The sequence below is a fragment of the Erpetoichthys calabaricus genome, chromosome 5 (genome assembly GCF_900747795.2).
Source record: "Erpetoichthys calabaricus chromosome 5, fErpCal1.3, whole genome shotgun sequence".
NCBI classification, from domain to species: Eukaryota; Metazoa; Chordata; class Cladistia; order Polypteriformes; family Polypteridae; genus Erpetoichthys; species Erpetoichthys calabaricus.
The window spans coordinates 245,078,569-245,100,924 of NC_041398.2; the positions used below are offsets into that span (position 1 = coordinate 245,078,569).

The window sequence follows — 22,356 nt, forward strand, 5'->3', positions numbered from 1 at the left end:
TAGCCGATTAGTAATGGATGATATTATTGACCATTGGCTAGGCCCTAGTCAGCAGCCGGAGTAACGTAAAGTCTGAATTGAACAAAGTATTTTGTTAAAATCAAAGTTTGTGAGTGAGCCCTGGGGTAAACTGGCAGCCTATGGCCGTTTCTTGCTTTATTCCTAACGCTGTCATGATAGGCTATGGACACAAATCACCATAAACTGGATTAAACATGTCTAAGGATAATATGCATATTTTACTTGACAGTTCTTTATGAAAAATACAGCACAGAACGAAAGAATGTCTGCAGATATGCACTTCTTTACCTTTATTCTTCACAGGATAAAATGTAAATCTAAAGCTGATCGGGGCTCACTGCTACTAGTTGAAGTGGGCAGATAAGCCAAAAATACATAATACAATATAATTTAAAAATTCCGATGGTTTCAGTAGATACCAATATAGTACAAGAGGTTAAAGGTTATTTCCATGCTGAAAAGGACTGGCTATATATCCTTCATAAGCCCTACCTGAATATATAATTCTTTTTGGGAAAATGTTTTTTAATATATAAAGTACAGTATTACTGATTAATTGTGAACAGAAACAATCCTAGTATCTATCAAAATGCTTCTTAACATTCTGCTTTTCGTATATGTAGATTCGACTGCAGGCATTCACGTCTTCTCTCCGTCTCTTTTGCCTGCTAGTTTATACTGCTGCTGCTAAGCAAACATAGCACAAGACTCGGCTTCTTCCTTTTCTGTCACCCAGTTTACATAAATTCATCAATCAGGCTGATCTGCACAGTACTGTGGGTAACACTCTACACTGGGGTATGCTCACTTATTATGAACAATTCACAAACAAAACAGTGTTTTAGTGTCTTAAAGGTATCCAACACTGACATTTTCTGCTTCTGCTATAAACATTTATTTATACATACAGAAAGAGAGAGAAATATATACACAGATATATAGACACACTATATACTGTATGTACATGTACTTTGTACACACACACTGACTGATCAAGATTTTCCATTGACCCAATCATATAAAATTTAGTTTGGTATCACCTTGCTCTGAACCTGTACAAATTTCTTCAGAGCAAAAATTTGAAACATGGATTTTTCAACACATCAACATGCACATAGAAACGTGTATGCAGGCTTAGATCCCCTCTCTCTAGTAGTAATTAGACCATTGGTAAGTTATGAAGTAAAAAGAAATACAATGTTTAGAAAGAAACTGTACATGTTTTAATGGTTTCCGTTGAAGAGACCTAAGGGTTTAAAATACAAGAGACATTGAGAAAATTAAAACAGAAAACAGAAAGGAACAAGGGACACACACAACAGTACTGCAGACTACATAGTCTCAGGAAAAATGCAATGAATAAACTGAGGATATATGGAGAAAAAAACAGATTTTAGAAAAATATTTTAAAATTATGTTACAATAGATGACCATAGCCAAATCCAGGAGTAGTTGCAACCTGAAAGTGTATATTACAGTTGCTTTGTTCAACTGTCACAGAGAGCAACTACATTATATATAGTCTTCAAGCTATAGTAACTGTCTGACACAAAAAAGAAAAACAAGTATGTGTAACAGGAAGAGAAAAAAAACTATGAAGTAAAAATTTAGTATATATTTTTTACAAAGCTAGTTCTTAAAGCCCAAAGCTTTCAGTACAAACTACTTAACTGAATAGTCCACATTCAGTCTTGATTATGCTCACAAGAGAAAAAGGGAGGACAAATAAACACATATACGAGGTGAGACACAAAAATAACCGGATTGGGTTAAAAAAAAAAAAAAAAAAATTATTGATGAATTACAGTATTCTAAACATTGTCACTTTCTATAGACTCCCCCTCCAGATCTCTACACCATTCCATAATCTTCCAGCACTGTTTCAATCAATGGAAGTGTTCTTACTTGAGGCTCTTCAACAGGCTTGCCGTTTGTCTTCACTTCATCCACTGAAGAAAAATGTGTTCCCTTCAAGTCACTTTTGATTTTCAGAAACAAGTAAAAAAATCACAGGAACTAAATTGGGCGAATAGGGAGGATGATTGAGGACAGGAATGTTTATTGTCAGTCGAAAACTGCTTTACAGAAATGGCATTGTGCGCGGAAGTCTTGCTTTGTGAAGCACCCACCCCCCTCTCGATCTGGGCGATGAACATCTCCCACATTTTGTCCTCCCTTGAAACATTTGTGCCACTCAAAAACTTGTGTGAGAGACAAACTTATCACCGTACACGGTTTTTATCATTACATAAGTTTCTGTGGCAGTTCTGTTCAATTTTGCGAGAAATTTGATGTTGATTCGCTGTTGGATTTTTTCACCCGACATAGCAGCAACTTATGTAGCGATTGTTGTGCAAATACTGACTGGGCTGTTCACATGATATACCTAGCCGGTCAGTGGTTTGAAAGAGCATGTAGGAGGGGATATAGTTCTATGATTCAAGACAGTTCTATGAAATCAGGTGGCTTTCCAGGAAAGCCCAGTCCGGTTATTGTTGTGTCTCACCTTGTGTGTGTGTTATATATATTATATAGATAGATAGTACTAGGGTGTTGTACCGTGTTAGCTATTATGAATGCAGTGAAAAGTCAAGCAAAATGACACCTTTTATTGGCTAACAAAAAAGATTACAATATGCAAGCTTTCGAGGCAACTCAGGCTTGCATATGGTAATCGTTTTTGTTAGCCAATAAAAGGTGTCATTTTGCTTGACTTTTCACTATATATTACAGTACATATACACATACATACACTGGCAAACACAAAAATATACAAAAGTGCTACAAAAAAACATGACAGCATATACATTTCAAAAGGCAGCTCTTGTAAAATCAAGCTAAGCAGCAGACCCGTCAGGCTCAGAAAGTAAAAATTGTAAACTGCACTGATGGGCACTTAATGGAGGGAAAAAAAATTGAGAAAATACTGAAGCAAAGAGCATAAGTAGTTGACACTGTGCCCTAAACATTCTTTTCTACAATAGATGAAATTTCTTAGATGCACCATATTGTAGTCACCCCTCATTTTAATTTGAATAGCAAACCCATCTAAAAGATGTCTGTCACTAAATGCACTTTGTATTGAACCATTTTTTAAATTAGTTTAGCAGATCAGCGGAGGCACTGCTGATTAATGTTACATCGCATCCACATGCTTACCCAGAAGCAAAGATAAAATAAAAGCACATCTCTACGCACTACCCATAAAACAAGGTTTAAAACTGTTGCCGCATTTAACTCTGTAATGCAGCAGTCGTATAAATACACTGACTTCTTCCTCCTTGAATTAGTGAAATCTGTGTTCTGTGTTTTTGTGTATGTAGTAAAACACAAAAAAATACATATTTACTTAAATGTCAATTAAAAACACAACATTTTATTAACATTTTTCTTAATACATTGGTTCCTTGTGATCAGTATGTTCACTTCTTTAAAACAGTGGACATTTTTGTCCCTCTAAAGCAATAAGAACTATATTAATTTTTACTAAAACGTGACTGTCTCTTCAACAAAGTACTAATAGAGTGCACAAGTACATTAAATCATACTTGGAATACTGGGTAAATGTTTTTGGTGCAAACAATGTCTGCCAAGAGAAAGCAACCTTATAAATTTAGGATGTTTTAATACTTTATTTTTGCGTCCGTGCCTGTAAACCAGCATTTATGGTACCTTGCTGTCAATCTCAAATACTGACCTGTATTACTCTGGCCTACTTCTATTTACAGAAATGTTTCACTGAATAAATATATCTTACAAGACATTTCCTTTCCCTCAGTAAATGCAAAAAACATTTCGGCCATCCTATTGCAAAATGTTTTTGGCTTCAGTCTGTTTTATATGTGGTTAAAATGGATGTCATATACAAGTACAATAAGGTACACAGGTGGATACTACAAAAGACGTCCAATACAAATCTTGCAGGTGCACTACATAATACATTGGATTCTGAAACATTTACAGCTACAGGTGCTGTCACAACCAATGAAATAAAACTGATAGTAAAAGAAACATTGCATTTTAATAAGTATCACATTTCTTAAAAAAAAAAAAAATTCTACATCCATCTACTCTGTCCTTAAATGATTTCTCCAATAGTGCACTGGATCACCCAGGTGGTTTACAGCAAATCAAACTAGTAGTACTTCTGGAATATAGTGGGACTATGAACACTTTACATTAACCAATGCAAGAGGGCTCAACGGATAAGTCAAATATAGATTACTTTTCATCTGGTTCTGGAGAGTGCAGCAAATGTATAGAATATTTCATATTTGTACATCAAATACATTTTCTTACATATCGTCCACAGAGTATCGAAATGGGTTGGTTTACTAAACCTCTCAACTCCTGAGAAGAGCATGACCAGTTTTATGTAAATTATGATTCAAACTTAGCATTAGATTAACAATAACATAGAAAACAACACACACAGGAGGTTTGCGCAAAAACACATTTGATTGTAATACTGTACAGCACTCATATTACTTCTTATTAAAATAATCACCCACATAATATTGGGTTAAACATATTTTAATTACCTTTGTATTATTTAGATTCAGGTATAGGTCATTTTCTCATCCAGTGTCAGCACTGGTGGTGCACAATTACAAATTATTCCAGGTCCTTGTAAAGTTGAGAAATTCTTTGTTGCGGTTCCTGAGACAAAAAGTATTAGAGGATTAATGTCATACATGTAAAATCGTGTAAAACGTTATATAGTGAGGGATGCTGTATATACTATGGAAAGGCAATATATAGTATGTTGTTTTCATTCAATCTCCACCTTTGTTTCCATTTGTGACCTTGAAAATGTCACTTAAGCTGTCGTGTCAGACCTTATTTTCTAAAAACAAACATTAATGTTGTTCCACTAAAGAACCTTGGAATGGCATTTGAAAAGGTTCTACAGTATATAAAATATTATTGAAAATGTCTGTGGTATTCCCATTGGTGACCAATGTTGATTAGTGAAATTCAAAGCACATTTGTTCGGTTCACCAACCACCTTTCTTAATGGAAGTTTTCCTTTAAAATACATTGTGTGGCTGGCTTAGACTTTCATTTCTCAGCACACCATGATCCTCCGAGAGGTCACTGTGACCTTATAGAACTATAGAAGTCATGTTGGATGGGTCTGTCACTACCCAATCTGCACTATCTGCCTGATTTGTGTTGCACATGTGCGGAACTTTCATGCATACATAATTCTAAGTGTACTCCACCTCACACTTTATGGTGCTAACTAATATCTAATTTGTGCATGTGTGAATAATTTCATTGTACATTGTGTCTTCACTGCTGGATTAATCATATTATGCTCCTTGCTATGTAGTGTAAATCAGCATAATACATATATACATACATACATACAAGTGCAGTATCCACCTTGATGATGCGATGGCAACCATTTTTGCGCCACTTTCTCACCACATGAGCTATGAGGCAGTGAAGTGGTGACAGAGTAGTGCTGGGCGGTATACCGGTTCATGCCAAAAACCATTTATTTTTGTTATGATATGGATTTTTCTTATACTGCAACACCGGTTTAAATAGCTTAAACATCATTCAGAACGTGGCACAGCAGGAAACTGTTTAAGGGGGGACCTTTTTCACTGCTGCACCGCTAAACACGCATGCAACAGACTATATGTGTTAGTGGTTGGTATTGAACGGTGAAAATGGACACAGAACATTCCAAAACTGAAGCTGTTGCAGACGATAAAGTTGAACATGACACACAAGAACTTTTGCAGAAAAAAGGAGCTGTGTCTGTTGTCTGGAGATACTGGTTTTAAAAGGTCAGATGTGGACCATTATGCTCAAATGTGTAAATAATGTTTCTATACTACTGGATAATACTGCAAGCCAAGTTGTACTTGTTTTATTTTTTTCAATACTGTGTACTGTACCTGGATACTGTGTAATAGTGTGACGACATGTTGACTTTATTCTCGACATTTCTACTTTAATCTCAACGCTTATGACGAGAATAAAGTTGACATGTTGACTTTATTCTCGTAAATTGCCATCAAAGTAGAACATCGTAAACTAAACATCTTAAAATGAATATTTAATAGATTTTCTCAAACTCCGTCATAAGATATGTAGCACATTAAATGCTTTGTGTTAAGTGTTCCCCGAACCATGTTAATCGCAACATGCTTCTTAAACTGACTTCCTCTTACATTAGGAGGCGGCACAGGCAGCGATCACCACACAGAATACATTAATTTCATGATATTCCTGCTCCCTGAACATTTAGAATGCTAAGATAAATACCTGATATCACTTTCATGATGAAATGCATTAAAACATGTATTAATCACGCGGGGGCACGGTGGCGTGGAGGTTGCACTGCGGCCTCACAGCAAGGGGGTCCCGGGTGTTCCCTGCCTTGAATTTGCATGTTTTTCTGGTGGGTTTACTCAGTGTGCTTCAGTTTCCTTTCAAAGTCATGTAGGATGTGGGGTTTTGTTATGCTATATTGACCCTAGTGTATGTATTGCTCATATTCACCCTGCAATGTGCTGGCGCCCCATTCAGGATTTGCTCCTGCCTCGCACACAATGCTTGCTGGGATGGGTACAACCCTGAAAGGATGGCATAATTAAACATGTATAACGAAGATTTTTTTTTAAAGTACTGAGCACTCCATGGTCTAAGTTTATAACTAGTTTTAAATTTCACAAAGACGTTTATCATGTGGTGATTGATTATGTGGAGGAATAAATGTGAATTTCCCATCGGGATTAATAAAGTATCTATCTATCTATCTATCTAAAAAGGAATGATAGGAACTGGGGGGTTTGGTATGTCAGACAGAGACAGCACGCATGCAATAAAGAAAGCCTGCTCAGAACAACATCCATTGAATTCTGTGTTCCATGTCTCCGACCACCAGATCACAAACCCAACATTTACACATTTAAGTTAAACCTGTGCGATACCCATTCATACATCCAGTTTTTTGGAGCCTCGTCACACCTGCCATAAAGTTCTCTACACTGAAAGTACATCTGAGGACCCCTTACTGCGAGGGAGCAGCACTACCGCCACACTACCGTGCATGTTTTTAATACATGCTTTAATGCATTTCATCATGAAAATGATATCAAGACTTTATCTTAGCATTCTAAATTTTCAGAGAGCAGGAGTATCATGAAGTGAATATATTCTGTGCAGCGATCGCTAACTGCGCCTCTTAGCGCAGAGGAAGTCACATAACGATTAACAACTGGGTTGGGAAACACTTAATACAAAGCATTTAATGTGCTACATTAACTTATTACGGGGTTTGAGAAAATCTAGTAAATTAAACATTGATTTTAGGATGAAGTTTAGTTTACGACATTCTACTTTAATGACTCTCAGGTTTGGGAGCGAGATCCTGCCTCAAGTGGAGGAGTTCAAGTATCTCGGGGTCTTGTTCACGAGTGAGGGAAGAATGGAGCGTGAGATCGACAGGCGGATCGGTGCGGCGTCCGCAGTGATGCAGGCTCTGCATCGGTCTGTAGTGGTGAAAAAGGAGCTGAGCTGTAAGGCGAAGCTCTCAATATACCAGTCAATCTACGCTCCTACCCTCACCTATGGTCATGAGCTATGGGTAGTGACCGAAAGAACGAGATCGCGAATACAAGCGGCTGAAATGAGTTTCCTCCACAGGGTGTCTGGGCTCTCCCTTAAAGATAGGGTGAGAAGCTCAGTCATCCGGGAGGGACTCAGAGTAGAGCCACTGCTCCTCCGCATCAAGAGGAGTCAGATGATGTGGCTCGGGCATCTGATCAGGATGCCTCCTGGACGCCTCCCTGGTGAGGTGTTTCGGGCATGTCCAACTGGAGGAGGCCCCAGAGAAGACCCAGGACACGCTGGAGGGACTGTGTCTCCCGGCTGGCCTGGGAACGCCTCAGAATTCTCCCGGAAGAGCTAGAAGAAGTGGCCAGGGAGAGGGAAGTCTGGGTATCTCTGCTCAACCTGCTGCACCCGTGACCCGACCTCGGATAAGCGGAAGAGGATGGATGGATGGATGGATGGATGGATTTAATGACAAAATGAACTTATGAGAATAAAGTGGAAGTGTCAACTTTAATCTCAACATAAGTGCCGAGATTCAAGTGGAAGTGTCGAGAATAAAGTCAACATGTCTTTAGTTTTTTTTTTCTTCACTGTGTCCGTATTTTTCTTCTTCACCGTGGCCTTAATACATTTATAATGCTATTTAGCCCTATGTAAGTGTAAGTTGCAGTTGTATTACTTATGTATATAGCTTAGCTTGAAGCAAGGTCCATATTAATGCAATTTGCCTTAGTGGTGGTTCAGTTGGTAAAGATGTCATCACCAAGTTGTACTGGTTTTATTTTTATTTGGTGAATACTGTGTAATGCAATTGGGCTCGAAGTCTTAAAGTAATAGTATTACTGGAAGTTACACTATATTATTGTTATTTATTAATTTAAATATGCAGTTTAATGATGGTGAAGTTATTTAAAAAGTCACTTTAACATGTCAGTGGACAGAGATTGTTAACATTGACAGAAGGTGTAGTTGGTTTACAAAAAATATTTACTATTTATTCCTTTTCTAAGACATGTTCAGTGCAATACAACTTTTGACAAGCACCTCTGGACATTGTACTAAGTCTAAATTCCTCTTTGGATTGCTGAAAATATGTTAGCAAAATTTTAGTTTTAAGTTGTTTGCAAGATTTGTTAAATAAAAAGGTTCTATATTTTGACTGCAACTGCCATGCAATGTGATTCCTTCTCTTCATTAGTGCCACCCCCCTTGAAAACTATCACTTTATGGGGCCATGCAAATCTGTATTGATGTTAATGTTTTTTTGTACAATGTACAATGCTCATGACAGTGAAACAGGTTACTCTTAGCCAGTCTACTGCAGTAATTGCAGGCGGAAAATGTGGTTAACATCCACTCATACATGGGGAAAAAAATACCGTCAAACACTGTGAACCGGTATAATTTTGAAAAATAACGTGATATACAATTTTGGTCGTACCACCCAGCACTATGAGAGAGATAGCCAATTAGAGACATTAGGGGGCCAAAATGACCAGACCATAGTGGGCAATATAGCCTGGACATCTAGAAACACCCAGCTTTTTACGAAGGATGCCTAAAGACCTTTTATGACCACAGAGAGTCAGGACCTCTGCTGTACATCTCATCCCAAAGGACGGTACCATTTTTACAGCATGGTGTCCCTGCCACTGCACTGGGGGATTGGGATCCACATTCAGACTACAGGGTAAACGCCCCTTTCTGGCTTCACCAACATCTGTTCCAGCAACATCCCAAGCTTTATCTAGATGGTCTCCCATAAAAGCACTGGCCGGGCCCAAACATGCTAAGCTTCAGGTGGATGGCCTGTTCCGACTGCTGCACCATTATAATCCACTCAGAATTAGTTCATTATTGGAACTGACTTCAGTGTAATTCACCAAGTTGCGCAAAATTCCTGAACATTTCCATGTTTTCACTAAACTGAAGGCAAAGCAAATGCAGTGGGCTCATCACTGCTGGTGACTCTGACAGCTGTCACTTTGATCCAACTCACTGTCTTAAGTAATGTGCATTATAAACGTCTGTTTTAAGGACATCTGTGCTCAGTTGCACCCTAACACTGCAAAACATAAAAATCTCATCCAGAGCCGCGCCAAACATTAACTGAGAAGACAAGAATGGGCAGTTTACATGGACACCACCTTCTCTCGATGGCAAATTAAGTTTATGCCTATTATGAACAGTCTGGAAAGGGGAAACCCCACCATTAAAAGTCCTCCACTTTGGTTTGCAACTGTTTTTCCACCTCCTATTAACACTTTCACAATTTCTCAAAAACCTTTACTTATTCCTGACAATTAAGTAGTCTCTGCATATTGCTTCAGTGGTAGTACATGTGCCTATACCAGAAGTATCAATGACTTGGTCAAAACAGAAGCATCAGTGAGGGAATTAAAACAAGCAATTCATACTTAAAATTGTGATGCATGTTTACCAGCAAATTAAGATGGAGACTATTTGGAATTCCAAGTCATTTAAACCCAAATGCAAAGATGCACTGTGTGAACACAAGACTGTATAAATACAAAGCAGTTGGTTGCAAACGTACAACACAACTGACCACTTCTTTTTCCATGATGGCTGGTCCAATCTAAACTTACTTCTGAACTCTAAAAGGCTGCATTTTCCTTGCAGCCCTTTCATATACTACATTTACTTTAAGAAACTGCCAGTATTCACTTAAATCTCCCTGTGATCCAGACTAATGAAGTGAACAAAAATCTAACGGATGCATCATTTGAGCTTACGCATTTTTATGTACATCATCTTGCTTATTACTTTAGACAAAAACAGGTTGCAGGTTCATGGCTGCTACATCCTCCCACCATCAGGAAAACCTTCAACTTCTTAAATTAAGGCATATGACTAAAATGAAAGTTTTCTTATTACACAACCTTACCACAACATTTAAAACTGACATAGCAATTTTCAGAATTAACCTCACAGTCAGCATTTTTTGAGTGAGAATGCCAAAATGTGACCTTTTAAAAAATAAAATGCTGCCAGAGTTAAGTGCAGCAACCTAAGGATCCCTTTACAATCAGCACAAAATACTTTCAAGGGATTAAAGGAATACTAAATCCAAAAATATTTTTCTCCCCTGCATAGTGTGTAGTGATAATCAAGAAAAATGTTTACTCTCATATTTTCATGAGGGATGGAGATAAAGGTTTTGATATAGTAGGTGTCTACAGAGACCAACAGAAAAAAATATCAAAAATGTTCATAAAAGAAATGTCAATGTACCCTTGTCGAATATTTAAAAAGTTAAATTATCCAGTAAATGCTCAAAACATCCCACACACATTTTACTAAAATAATAGTAAATAAACAACTCTTGTAAATGAAAATGGAATGTGTTCATGAGAAAATAAGCATTTGAATCTGTGAATCGCAGGTAGACTGGACTACACCTTTGGCCATCAAAACCCACATTTACAGCCTGACACTCCAGAGCTTCTTGAATTAACTACTTTGCCTAGTAATTCTGGGCAATTTTTTTCTTGCGCTCATAACTGCTACCTACATGCACAGTAATAACCTAATGCATGTGCTTCACCAACAATTCATCAAACAAAACACAATATTCAATAGAGATTATCCCTCCCAACTTTGACATATGAAAATGACAGTTTTCATGTCTTTGTGTTTCACATTGTGGGCAATGTCACTGAAATAAATGCTAAAATAAGTACATAAAGACCGAGGCAACAAATAATTCATGAAATATTGAATTATTAAAGCACAGTCATTGTGTTTTTTTATTTATTGACACATTTCACAATACATTTGTGTATTTATTTACTTCATTTTCTCTGAAACATATCTCCATAGCTTACAGCAGCGTTTCAAAACCATTCTGGTGTTGTGACCCACGTTTTCCTACTTGGTATATTCAGCCTATTGTATTGAGACTATTCCAAATGGGAGAAATGTACACAAATGTCAGAGTACTCCTTTTGGTGAACCGAATGTAACTGTCAGGGCATGAGAGAGCACAATCATCTGTGTGGCAAACTACCACCACACACTACCGTTATAAACAATAGTAATTTGTGATCCACCTGCTTCAGTGGCCGAGAAACACTGGCTCTGTTTGAACTGTCCATGCATGGCATTTATTAAAGTGACCAGACGCAGCCAGAGAAATCGAAATTAGGAAATCTCTACTCACAATTGGTGTGTGCACAGGTCTTATCCAGGTTTTGTGCATGCAGGTAACCTGGTTAAGGTAGAAACCCTGTTTCTTAATAATCACTGTTTATATGTGCAAGTCTCCTTATTTTCTTCTCCTTTGTCAAAATGCTCAGATGTTAGAAATGTGGTTATATTAATTAAAAAAAAAAAATAAAATCAATGACTGCCACGCATCAGAAAACAAGCCTTACTTTTGAAAGAGACTTAGTTATATTATTCATTACTTACCAAAAAAAAAAAAACCTGAACATGTAATTTTGTTACTCATTATACAATATAATACATTACAACCAATGTATTACTTTCGTATTACATTTTCTTCTTTTATATGAAAAACTGCAAATTTGACTGGCCAGTATTTGTTATTAAATCCTAAGACCATATATCAACCTTAATGAAACCATGATGACCATATATCAACCTTAATGAAACCATGATATATTTCCTGTGTTTCATAAATACATGTGCTGCAAAGTAAACCCTATTCCTCCCCTTGTCACATCCTTCACCTGAGACACCAATGATTTACAGTATAAACACTGGCCACTTGCGTCTCCCGATCACACCGTTTCAACATATCTATAGCAAATAGCAGGATTAAAACTAAACTGACACTTAATAGAAAAGCTTTATGTTACCAGATTGCACACAGCACACCTTTTCTGCTTGATTGAGGGACTGAGTCCTGCTAAGGAGCAGCATATCGTAACATTTGCTTCTTGCCTTACACCCAGTGCTGTTGGGATAACAACATGGGTATTTTTACTTCAGTAAAATAAGTATCGCGTTAGATTACTACTACTTTGAAAAGTAGTCAGATGACTTTACACATGTTTCTTTAAACGTCTTATCCTACTGCTCCCAAGAATGTGCCACTGAGCTTATCACTGTATGTTCACCTTGTACTTCTAAAATATTGAAACAGATTATTTCAGCCAGGCGGAGGAATAATGTGATCATCCAATCATGTCAATCAAGATCATTTATCTTTCAGGACACTTCCAATGTTTTCTACCTATGGATGCTGGAAGTGATTGCAAAGCGTGCACAGACTACGAAACCCAACTGTAATCTGGTTAAGGGTTTACATGGCCAAACAATTGGGTTACATGTGGAGAAATCTGTGTGTATCAACGTGGTTCATCAGAGACTAATATCCTGGTTTCTATATCCAGAATAAGCATTCACATGGCATTTAGAAACCAGGCTTCTGTAAATAACCCAATTATTAAAATACATCTAAATGTGATATTTATTGTTGACAATATAACTAAATGGGGGGAGGAACAAGTCATTAATATGTCATCCTTCAGAATAGCTTTACATACTGTATATGCAAAGATTTTTACCATTATAACACGACTGAAGAATTCTAGCATAGCAAAAGGAATAAATGAAAAGTGAAGCAGTGAAAGTACTCAAAATGTAAATGACGGAGAGAGAAGAGGTTGACCTCTATCTTTGACAAATCATGTTGGTGCAAATACATACACAAGACTTAACTATATTCATATTTTGTCCAGAGGCTATCCTGGGGGTCAAGGCAAGAAAAAGCCCAAGAAAATATGCCAATCCATCACTGTGGACACACAGACTCTCACAGATCTAATTTAGATTTGCCAATTAACTTAAGCTTTGGAGATGCGGAGGGAAAAATGGAGTACCCGGAGGAAAGCACTACCCACTTTGCTACCATATCATGCATGGTACAAATACAATAAATCATTAACAGAAGATTGAAGAAAAAAAAGTATAATGTTTCAACAACAATGTAAAAGCAAAAAAGCTGTCCACCACAGAAACAGTTAATGCTGTACCATAAAAGGGAATGAAAGAATGAGTGAGCAGCTGCTTTGTGTCTGGCTGGCTGGCAGCTAAGGCTTTCAGCCATTTTTAGCAAAATGAAATACACTATTAAGATTCTCCCACGCATTAAAGGTTTTAATGTTATGTCAAAGCTTTTAAGCTAATTTCAAACTAGTTGCTCACTTCAGATTTTCATCAGAGAAAAATTAAAATATCCTTCAGGTATAAAGAAATGCATGCTTTCTATGGACCACAGCAGAAATATTTGTATTTAGGGATATCAATTTGGAAAAGAAGGATATAAACTTAAGCTTATTTATTTGTGCAAAAGAATGCAAAGAAGCATCTCTTTGGAAATCTGAAAACAACTAATTTTCTTTGGTCATTAAAGAAATTGGAAATGACAGTTTGCACCTTATGTCTGCTTATTTAGCCCTTCTGAAAGGGTCACATTTACCGTATTGCAGTCATGAATCAACAGCTGCAATGTTTGCTGTTTATCAACCAAAGGCAGTGCTTCAGAGGCATGCTGCCCCTTCTATGTAGTCTTGATCAAATACAGCACGTCAACAGGTACGTTTTGCAATGTTTCTGTTCAAAGTCAACATTTTTATCAGAGAGAACAATTTTTGTTGAGAAAAAAAGAATGCTTAAATGGAAACCAAAGGAATTAATTACACTACAGATAAGAAAAAAAGGGCAGAGGCAACCTTAACTTAAAGAAATGAACTGTCTTTAGGTAAGCAAATACTGTATGTGTGTGTTAGGACCTATAATGATTGTTCCCAAGAAATAGCAACTATAACCTTTTAAATTAAGAATGTAATGAAATGAGAGAAAAGAAATAGAAAGGAGACCATTTTTTAAATTTCTGTCAAACACTACATTGAGCAGACTTGTATACCCCTATATGCTCTTATGCAGAATATCGCCAGATTTTAAGCACAAACAGAAGCACTGTTAAGATTAACATTTCCTTGGATTTAAGCCCCTAGTGTTAGAATTTGAAAGTCAATTACATTTTGCAGCGTAATTCAATTAGTTGCATTGCAGCACAGACACACTTCTAAGATATGTTTCAGGACTACCCAGCAGTAGACTTGTAATAAAGTTAAATATCAAAGAGCAATACAGTACACTCAACATTAAGTATGCTCCATCAATCCATTTGCTGAAATGAACTGAATTACAGTCATTTGAAAAAGTACGTACACCACCTGAAATGGTTTTTCTTTTTTAAGATGAGAATATTTGAATACATCAAGATTTGACCTTCATTTAAACATACTGTATATTGCAATAAAGGTGATGTAAGTGAAAAAAAAAAATTTGTGTTCATTTATTAAACAATAAATGAACATACATGCCACTTCCATTTATAGAAAAGGTTAAGTCCTTCCCTGAGCTGGCATTTCCTTGGACCATCTACCAGTCTTTAACATCGAATGGGGAAAAAGTACGTCCAATTCCTCCATGCAGAATTCTTTCAAGTATGAAATATCTGAGGGAAGTCTTGCCTACACAACCAGTTTCAAACCCCAAAAAATATCCCAATGGGATAAGATCTTGGTTTTGACCTGAACACTCTTACTTTCTTTTTGGCCATTTCTTGGTGGGTTTACTTGTACATTTAGGTTAATTGTCATGTTGCAAGGTCCACTTTTGGTTGAGCTTCAATCTAACAAATGACCTCACATTATCCTCAAGCACACTCTGCTACAATGAAGAGTATCTAAGGGAATTCTACGATGGTAAGCTGTCCAGGCCCTAATATAGCCTTGCAATTCCAAACCAGAATAATTGCAGTACCATGTGTTACAGATGATATCAGTTTCTTCTGGTCAAATGCGGTCTTCACTTTATTTCTGATAGTGTGGTCAAATAATCTTTGCTTCATCTTTACAGAGCACATTGTTCCAGAATAGGTTTGCCCTGATGACCTTTCTGGACAGTAAGGGGTTTTCTCTTGGCATACCTTCCAAGTAGATCGAATTTGTCCATTTCTAATGGTAGACTCGTGCACGTTGACATCAACAGTGGCAAGAGCTAACTGGAGGTCCGTTGATGAAATTCTGGGCTTCTTAGACACTTTAAGCATCCTGTGTTCTGATCTTGGGCTGAAGTCGCTGAAGAGGCCTAGCCAGGATACTCTGGCAAGTTGATTAAATCTTCTCCACTTGTAGATTATCTTGAGGACAATGGAATGGTTGATTTTTTAACTGTTTGGAATTTTTTTTATTTTTTTTTAATTCATTCCTGGAGTCCTAGGCATCTATAACATTCTCTCTAAAAGCTCAAGTGAGCCTTTTCAACCTTGTCATGGTGGTAACACATTCTTCAAAAACAAAGAGCAAAACAAAGTAAATGTCTGAGATTTATATTAGAGGACAGGTTCAAACAAAATCCTCTCTAGTAACGTTTAATCATCTGCACCAAATTCCAAATGTAGGTATTTGAGGTAATGATAAATGTAGGAGTGGACTTACTTTTTCCACATGCAAAAAAAAAAATGTTGTGGCCAGCAGGGAGCAACACCCCAGACACAACAACACAAGGACAGTCCAGAGTTCAACCAAAGGTTTTTATTTTTAAACAATACCTCAGACAGGTTTCTTTTCATCAGTAAGTAGTATATTCAATCCAAATCACCTGTTTTCTTTACTTCTCTCCTCCATTCTTCCCAGACAAGTGTTCGCCAGCTCCTCTCCTGACTCCAGGCTAAGTGGAAGGCCCGCTTTTAAAACTCGACCCAAAAGTACTTCTGGAGCTCAATTTATTGCGTCCGGGAAGTACCTCCGGGTCAGACAGGACTGCAATGGTCCTTGTGCCATTAATACCCGACAGATACTTCTGGCAAATTGCACAGATGCTAACAGGGCTGCCTGATGGGACAACTCCCATGCGGCCCTTCAGGTATCCATACTGACTGGGGCTTGCCAGATGGGATGCTCTGCTCATAGCAGGCAGTCCCCTACTGTCCTGTCCTTCCAGCCTCCCATGCTAGCCCCGGTGTAAATGCAGCAGCTTCCTTCTATATCCACGTCCCAGCTCCCACACTGAACTTCCATTATAATGGTCTCCTGGCCAGACAAGGTCAGGGTCGATTCTGACTAGGACACCGGTTTGTCGCTCTCATTGTATGTAAATGAATAAAAGTTTGTTCATCTTTAACTATAGATACTGTTTAAATGATGATTCAATCTTTATATGTTCACATATGCTAAACAAAAAATTTCACAGGATGTACTTACATTTTCACATGACTATATAAGTTGTCAGATCACCACCTACACTTAATTTTCATATGCCTTACAGAACACTGATAACGGTACTGACTTGTCATCACTCCAAGTGCAGAAATCATTGTGTTTAAGTAACTTTATTTTCTCCTGTTAAAACATACTTTGCTCACATGACCTCCTTGCAGTGTTGGTCAGGTGATAGAATTGTCCTACACATTCTTTCTAGTCAGTTCAGTTCTTCAGGTTATACACAACACTTGTCTCTGATGAGAGAGAGATATTCTCTCAGCTAAACACCAAGCACCTCACAACAATGTGCTTCAATGGTGTGTGTCAGAGATGGAAATAAACCAACTGAGCACAGCTCCCAGTGAAAACACACTGTGCTGTTTAATGGCATTAGAACAGAGTTTCTGTTAAGGTTTCTTAAACCATTTTGGGTCACAAGTCACTATTGCATTTAATACGAATGGGTCACCACGGGTTGATTAAGCACTCAATATTGCTCTGATCTCTTTGACGATCGGCAGCAATTCTCCAATAGAATCACAATCACCCAGCTCCAAGGATTGGCAGACTGTTCAAGCGGAAATACTGTTGTGAAAATCTTCATGGAATGGGTCTTGAAGGCACTAAGAAGGGCAAAACTGGCTCACAAAAAATGCTTAGGAGGCCCTGCATTTAAATGTAAAGAGCATTTCATTTACTGAATTCATATGCTTGAAGTTAAAAACTACTTTTATTTATACAGTTACCCCTTCATATTAGAGAGGGTTATGGGTGGAAGACCCCTGTGAATGTGAACATTCACTTCATCCCCACACTCCTAGGATGGGATGTGTCACTGGGGGATGTCTGCATGGTTTTAATTTACCAATTGCTTTTTACCCATTGTGCTGCCTAAAACAACCAGTGCTGTATGAATACTTTATAGGTACAGCAAGAATTCCAAGGCAATCTCAGCTCCTTTTTACTTTTTCCCCATTCTGGTGTGGTAAATACAACACAAGACAGATGAGCCTCTTCTGTTTGCGAGGTCCAAAGCAACAGTATTTCTTTTTTCCTTGTAGCTGTACTATGTGCACTGTAGTTTCAGCTGAGCACGCCATGGTTCTCAGCTTTTGCACAAACACAGAGACTAGCCCTATGTATGACTCAAGACAAAAATCAGACTAGTCTAATTTTGTTGGGTCGAGTCAGAGACTGGTCTGACTAAGTAAATAACTTTGATATCTGAGAAGGCTACAGAAAATATCTGCACCACTGATGGTTCATAAAAGCACAGCTGCCATTTAAGAATTATGAAGAAAGTTTGGAACAATCACGAGGCTGCATTCATAATCCTTGAATTGAAGTATTTGGAAACAACCACAACTCTTCCTAGAGCTGGCCTTCCGGCCAAACTGAGCAACTGTGGAAGAAGAGCCATGGTAAGGGATCTGAGCAAAAACACAATGGTCACTCTGGCTGAGCTACAAAGAACCCGGGTAAAGATGGGAGAAACTTCCAGAATGGCAATCATCACTGCAACACTTGCCAATCTGGGCTTTATGGTAGAGTAGCCACATAGAAACCTCTCCTCACCAAGACATCTGGAAGAATGATGAAGTTTGCAAAAAAAAAAAAAAAAAAAAAAGGAACCTAAAGGTTTCTCGACTGTGGAACACAAGATTCTCTGGTCTGATGAAACCATGATTAAACCAGGCACGGCTCATCACTTTCACAACACCTTTCCAACACTGAGGCATGGTGGGGTCATGCTGTGGGGTTGTTTTTCAGCAGAAGAAACTGGGAGACTAGACAAGGTTGAGGGAAAGTTGAACAGAAGTACAGAGATATTCTTAATGAAAACCTGCTCCAGAGCATCCTGGACCTCATACTGCATCACCTACCAAAAGGACAATGACCCTAAGCACAAAGCAAAAGACAACATGGGGGTGGCTTAGGGACAATTCTGGGAATGTCGTTTAGTTGCCAAGCTGAGCTTGAGCCCAATCAACTATCACTGGAGAAACTTGAAAAAGCCTGAGAGGACCTGTGAAGAATGGCGCGAAAAAAAATCCCAAAATCCTGGTGGGCAAGTGTGTTGTGTCCTACCCAAGAAAAGGGTCAGAATTGTCATGTGGGATATTTGTTGGTTTTTTTTTTGAATAAATTTGCAAAAAGTTCTAAAATCCTATTTACGCTTCCTCTTTCTCAGATATTAGGCGCTGCTTGATGTGGGGGGAAAAATGAATTTAATTGATTTTAGCACAAGGCTGCATCATAAAATATGAAAATACAAAGTAGTGTGTATTACTGTTTTGTTATTTCAAAGTTGGCCATGATAGAATGGCTATCTACCACTGTGAAAAGGATTACTTGTGTTTGGTTTTGTGTTTACCCCATTTTTTGACACCCATTGCACACCCAACCTGCCTGGAACGAGGTCTGTCTCTCTCTCCATTGCCTTTCCCAAGATTTCTCGTATATTTTTTTTTTTTTTTAACATTACAAGGTTTTCTTGGGAGTTTTTTTTCCTTGCCGTCATAGGGTGTCATGGCTGGGGTGACAAAAAAACACGGGCCTGTTGAAGCCCATTGAGGCATTCCTTGTGTGATTTTGGGCTATACAAGAAATATATGGTTGTTATTTGAAAAATGTGAAGGCGTCGTAATACATTCTTTATGCATTGTATCAAGCATTTCACTATGATTTTAAGGCTACTGATCAATTACTGATTGTTAATATGATACTCTATATTAAAGCCCCAGCAAAATTCACCGCTTATAAAACAGCTACCCATAAACACTTTCCACTTTACTAAAGGTTATATTATACCAGATTATATGGTATGTATATATTTTAAAATATTTAAATTTGTCTTTACTAATATATAAACACACTTCAGAAGTACAGGAAATTATAAGGAAAATATAAAACTCTTTACTAAGACATAAAATAAAAAAAGAAAAAAAAGAGATCCAGCTGAGCTGAACACATAATTGTCACTTCCGGTCGTTTGTACGTGCTTTAATTACTATATGTGAGATAATGGGCTCACATCATAGACTCTCACAGATTGACCTCCATGTCATCCAAATGTATCATTTTGCACCGGTTCAGAGCTGTAAATCAATTTAGGATCTCTAGCAGGTTAAAAAGGCTGGTAATGATGCTCTCTCTTTGCTCCCTACGGACTCTGCATTATGAAGGACTTACATTATTTATAAACCTTAGATGGTGCATCCATTAGCATTGCACAATTGAGCCCTTTCTACAATCTGGCTCAAGTGCATGCTCTGTTATGTACTTCCAGATACAAAACACTCTTTGTGACACTTGTGCTTTTATGCTCTGATCACATCAGTGCATGTTTCCAGTTAGCATGTCATGTGTATGATGCAAGCTGTTTTTGTGCCCTTGGACGCCTCTCTGATGAAATCCTGCTCAAAAGCACAAATAACTAAAATAAATTCATAGACCTACAGCTTTTATTAGAAGTTTACAAATTAAAGAACATTTGGGCGAGTAAACCATTTCATGAAAGGGGCATCTTTGTAAGATTCCAGAACCAATTTTGTCATGCTGCTAATCAAGCTTATCTTATATGTACTGTACACACATGTGCACACACAAAGCAGTTCATGCTATCTATAATATATACATAAATGCAGAAGCTATGTACACTGAAAATTCAGTTTACATCATTGTGGACAAAAGCATACCTAAAACACACACCCACTCTCCCCAATGCTAACCTCATACCGCAGCTCTCCTTTCTTCACTCAATTTTCCAACCCACTTATTTAGTTAACAAAAGTAGAGCAACATGGGGTATGAGGCAGAAACCAACTATGAACAAGGTGCAAGCCCATCACAGGGTACTCGCATTCACAACAGGCCAACTCAGAGTCATCAACTAAGCTAACACACATATCTTTGGAATGTGTGAGGAAATTTCACACATACACATGGGGGAGGATGCAAACTCCACACAGGCAGTGCCCATGGCACCAGATGAAAGGTTGCAGTGCTAACCACTGTGCACGATGACACCTTTTAAAATCTTGTTGAATGTGTGACAGCCTATCATCCAACTGTTACCTTACTAAATTCCCAACACCATGAAGGATTTTACTCATTAAAAAAATTAAAATACAGAAAAGGTATTAATCTTTTTCTGTACGTAACATTGGAAAATTATGACTGCTGTGTGAGCCCATTTTACCTTCCTATTGTCAACTGTACCCACAAACATTTTTCAGAGTCAAAATTATATTTTAAGAAAATCATCTGGAACAAGCTGTTAGATGCAATTGTGTATACTTCTGCAACGTTTAGCAAAATCTGTCTACTACAGGCGCCATGTTCAGTCTTACACTTTGAACAAAGCCACAATAAACCAGGATAATCTGACATACACACGCACACAAAATTCTTTTATGAATATTACAGAAACAGAATAGGGAAAAAAAACAAAATATTTTCTCTTTTGAAAGGCAGGGCACGGTGACATTCAGTTAAGATAAAACTGATTTCTCTCAGTGTAGTGTCAGTCTTGGTTCCAGAAGTACTCCTGCACAAATAAGCATTTTATTGCAGGACGGCTGCATGCAAAACTGTAAAGCTGAAAACAATTGCACTCGACTGATTTAAAAGGTGAACACTTTGTGTGTTACTGTCGAGCGAGCCAATGTGTACAACTCGAACCTGGGCCTTTCAAATGAAAAAAACAACAAGATATTTAGATCATGATGTCATCTTTCTCATGTAACGAAAATATTTGGAGGTCACTAGGGAAAAACTTAAACACAACTGGATAAATACTTTGTTGGTAATATTAAAAGAATAAATGCATACAATTTCTGTGCAGTATGCAAGGTCAACATGAGCCAAAAAGGTTGCCGCATGAGCAGTTGAGAAGTACTAGCTGCTGACTTGGCCACAGAATTATGTGGGGTAATTCATTGCCCAATATTCACTATAAGAGCAACAAAACATTAATCACATTTTAGCATTTGCTTCCTTCTCTTTTTACTGAACTCAAGATGAAAAGACAACAGTCCATTTTTTAATACAGTGGGTTCTTAAACTCAGTCCTAGGGACCCCACGTAGCTGCAAGATTTTTATTCCAACCAATCCCACAATCAGTGGGTCATTTTACCTCTAACTGATCTCAATTTAATGGAAGGTCTTTTTCATCCTTTTATTTAGTATTCAGAAAAGCCCAGCAGTGTGATTTCTACATTTACCAGTAACCCCGCGATTCTCAAAAGAATCACAAATCCAGGAATGGCAATCACTTTCTGTTCCCTTCGATATTTGGAGGGATGAAATAGCATGGAGGGTGGGTGCATCCTGGGAAATTTTTCATTCAATTAAATAAACCTATTTGTACTGAAGCGGTTTCTTTTTGGAGCTGTGACTCATCTGGTTCTGGTGTTTCAGAAGCGCGTTGTAGGCACCTTCGTTTATTGTTTTTATCCATGCAGTCTCTTTTTTGTTTTTCTATGGCTGTGTCGTCAG

The 22,356-nt window shown here is 37.8% G+C and overlaps 1 protein-coding gene across 2 annotated transcripts in view; it reads right to left on the reverse strand.

Annotated features, from left to right (window-relative positions):
- smad1 (SMAD family member 1) overlaps positions 1 to 22,356 on the reverse strand; it is a 121,216-nt gene that overhangs the window by 91,876 nt on the left and 6,984 nt on the right. Inside the window, exon 2 of one of the 2 annotated variants that reach the window (XM_028802726.2) lies at positions 4,563 to 4,680. The exons of the other annotated variant lie outside the window; for it this stretch is intronic. The gene's annotated coding sequence lies outside the window, so the exon portion shown is untranslated. The remainder of the gene's footprint in view (positions 1 to 4,562; positions 4,681 to 22,356) is intronic. 2 annotated transcript variants of the gene reach the window in all.